This window comes from Antennarius striatus, chromosome 11 (assembly GCF_040054535.1).
Source record: "Antennarius striatus isolate MH-2024 chromosome 11, ASM4005453v1, whole genome shotgun sequence".
Lineage (NCBI taxonomy): Eukaryota > Metazoa > Chordata > Actinopteri > Lophiiformes > Antennariidae > Antennarius > Antennarius striatus.
This window is the reverse complement of record NC_090786.1, coordinates 12,347,501-12,351,388: the sequence shown is the minus strand read 5'-3', so window position 1 is coordinate 12,351,388 and position 3,888 is coordinate 12,347,501. Positions and strand designations below refer to the sequence as shown.

At 40.4% G+C, this 3,888-nt stretch overlaps 1 protein-coding gene across 1 annotated transcript in view; it reads left to right on the top strand.

The window, feature by feature from the left end:
• The first annotated feature begins 1,381 nt into the window (after window positions 1-1,381).
• The window catches only part of zgc:171482 (zinc finger protein), a 45,233-nt gene continuing 42,726 nt past the window's right edge, over window positions 1,382-3,888 (top strand). The window contains exon 1 of the mRNA XM_068327897.1: window positions 1,382-1,398. The gene's annotated coding sequence lies outside the window, so the exon portion shown is untranslated. The remainder of the gene's footprint in view (window positions 1,399-3,888) is intronic.

Sequence of the window (3,888 nt, the reverse complement as noted above, 5' to 3'; positions counted from 1 at the left end):
GATGGATGGATGGATGGATGGGTGGATGGATGGATGAATGGATGGATGGATGGATGGATGATGGAAGGAAGGACATGGTTGACATAAACTGTCAAAGAGCACGTGGGCTGCAATTAGAACACATTTCTGAATGGAGTACTTTCTTACACACACGTACACAAACACGCAAACAAACGCACACACACACACACACACACACACACACACACACACACACACACACACACACACACACACACACCACAGACGCTGGGCTTTAACAGAAGCAATTACTGTAACCACCAACCCTGCAATTAGTGGAGCGGCCACTTCCCCCCCTGAGCCACAGCTGCCTCCTTAACACCCAAACATAGTCCTAAAAATGAACTGAACTTGTGATATAAACAGGAAAAGGTAAAAAAAAATAAAAAATCGCAGTACGTTGAATCCCTGACATCTCATCTAATGTTTCACTATATCAACAAAACTACATCCACATGAAGCATGCTGAGGAACGTGGTTAATCTCAGAGGATGACTCCCACTATGTAAAGATGGTTCTCAGCATCATGTTTGTGGGCTATGAGATGTGTTTAAGTTGATTTAGTTTAGTATGTCTCCTCTAAAAGTGTATTTTGCTTATCTGTATGGTTAATCCCCATCAGGGTAAAGTCTGTATAGCCGTAACAAAAATAAATGTGGATTTATGCAGTAGATTGTTTTTCCCTTTATCATCTTAGCACTTTTGTGATTGGCTCTGGCTCCCTAATTGTTGGTATTTTGAATTCCAACCATTAACAACACACAGTTGAACACTCCATCGGTACTGTGATGAACGTGCGCGCTCCTTCTGTGAACCATCTTTTTTTTTATGTAAGATGATCTTGGTGTGGGTGCACTGTGCGGAAACCTACTCACTCGACCAGTGCTCCCACTCACTCACTCACTCTGCAATCCCAGCACACTCCATGAGCCGAGAGCTTTGTCTTTCATTCATCCATCCCGGCTGAGGCTGCTCACACTTTCTTCTTCTTCTTTTCCTCCTCACTTCATCCCCCTCAGGCTGGAAGAGCTCACTTTGAATTGTTTTCCCTTCCCTTCCCTGTCGGTAGGAGTACAGTAGTAGTGGATGATATCAACAGACCTGCGTTTCTTCTTATTAACCTCCGCGATATCGAGGAGTTACTGGAAGACGCGCACATCGCGGCGGAGCGCAGCGCGACGGAGTCCTGTGGAGGGTGTGACCGGTGTGGTTTGAATCAACAAAGAAATCTGGTTTATCTCTCCCCCCCCCCCCCACCTGCAGAGTCTCAATTACCTTTGGAGGGAATTTACAGCACAGGTGCGCGGAAAGGATTAAAACGCACATTTGGCGGATGGTTTCCCGTTTCTTGGAGAGGAGTCGTTGCCTCTGCGCCAGGTAAGAGAGACAGATTTCAAACTGAATGGGAAGGAACAGGGAGTCGAGTTTTTCAACAGATCAATTACTGACCAGGATTCACGCCTGATTAGATATTTGGTCGGTTTCCAGCAGCTTCCTGAAAGTTTTGGCGCCTTGAATCACTCAGTATTTTTAAAGACCTCTATAACCTCTGCAAACTTTGATATTTTTGTCATGCACAAGAAAATCAGTTGTGCAAAAGATTCCTCACATTACAATGAAGTGTGTTTATTCAAATCAATCACCAAAAAGTTGGATCCTGATGCGCTTGCTCCTTTGGTTGACATCCTGTTATGTGAATATTGCGCACATGCACCGAACTGTACGCATGTTGTCCTGGAGTAATTACCAAAGGATTACATTCTATTGCATATATCCCCTATCAAAAAACTCTTACTTGAAGAAAAACTATTTATTATTATTATTATTATTATTTTTAGCGTTCCTTTAATGTTGAATGCATAAAATATAAATCATGTTGAAAATGTCCAGATGAGGTTGGTAAAATGTTGTTCTGATGTCTCAACAGTTCAAAGATGTTCTGTTCACAGCGCCCCATAAAAAATCAGCTCATCTTAAAGGATCAGAGTCAAAAGCTGTGATCAAATAGCTTAATTTTCCAATCATACAATCAGTCTCAGCTCGTAACATTTTAAATCCAAGCTTTGCATGACATATGTAAATGAGAACCAGGTCACATTCACTATGTATTAATAGTACTCCCGACTCCTGGCTCCTGTCCATCTGACTGGGAGCTTAAATACAAGTCTTCATTACTTTGGGAACAATGTCCAGTCAGCCTCAAGCTGATGGATAATACCAGTTTATGGCTTTCAACAGTGTTCAACAGTCCAGATAAGAGGAACACACACGCACACACACGCACACACTATTATTATTGACACACACTTTATTTATTTATATATTATCGATTCATCAACAGACTGACAGTTGTTTTATATGCTTTCTTCTTCTTCTTCTTATTATTATTATTATTATTATTATAAATAATATTTAAAGCATTACATCCAAAAGATGGTCACATAATTATTATTGACAAGATAAAGAATTAAATTACCTTAAATAGAGAACTAGACAAACTGACTTTAATGAATCATCAAAGTTGTTACTGAATTCTATACGAACAGGAATCCAACTCTGTCAGTTGTACATCATATTTTATTTATGTACCCCTGATGTTTTTCATGTTTAAGTCAAGTGACTTGCATTATGTGAGGATTTTAAGAGGAGCAAACAATTTAAAGGAATAACAAAATTGTGTCTGGAGGAGAGTCTGATTAACCAAAAGGCATAATTTACCCCACTCCTGAAGGAAAGACAGAGGCACGATGTTGATCTTGAAAAGCACTTCTTTCCCCCCATGCATACAAATAAAGCATGCGCGTGCACATACACGCACGTACGTCCCCCACACACACACACACACATACAAGGAGAAAGACACAAGCACTCACACCCGAGAGGAATAATTGAAGCACTGATGCTCCTGAAAAATAACTGCTGCTTCCTCTAGTTAATAATAAGTCAGGATTGATTATACTTGTGTGTGTGTTTGTGGGGGGGGGGGTCCATGTACATGTACATCAGTGTATGTCATCTGACCTTTACGATGTACATTCATAAATATATGTCTAATAACTAATAAAAACCATGTTGGTCTACAGAACCAAGATGTTAAAAATGCGTCTGTCCCAACCTTTACAAAATACTATCTCAATGTCATCAGGGTTTCACTGCATTGATAAAGATTTGTCAGGCTTTAACAAATAGGGTATCATCATTTTTCAACTATTCTGCGTATCCCTCAGTGAGAGCATGAGAGAGGTGTTTCTTAAACAAGTAGATCTCAACACAGTTGTTGTGTTGTGTTAATACCAATGTCAGAATAATGATCTGTTGAAAAGGGATGTTTCATATCCAGGAGCAGCAGACATTGCTATGTAGAAATCAATTTTCTTTTGCTCCATCGCCATATTTGGAAACTGGTCAGCTGCCAAGTTTGAAGGGAATGATGCATTAGTGATGGGGGGAAAAAAACATGCAGAAAAATATCAGGTGCAGCATTCATTCTTTAACATCTCTGTTGTAATAAATCATTTACTCAGACAAAACTTGAGCACAACTACTTACCAGTGAGGAAAGGATGAAGCACTTGAGCATTGATGATCCTACATTGGTATTGTGCCTCAAGGTCAGACCCTATTTAGTCTATGTCAGTGTGATGCACTATCACAGCATGCAGGCCTACGTAACTGCATGTTGCTTTGTGTGCACGTGTGTGTTTAGTCATCATTTTCACAGCGCATGTAACACAACACAGCATGAGGTTTATATGCATTCTATCTTTATAGAGGGGGGAGTGTGTGCATGTGAAGGCCATCCTGTATGCACAGACAACAGATATACCACCCTCTCACTTCAATCCTCTATGAAAATCATCCTCATGTT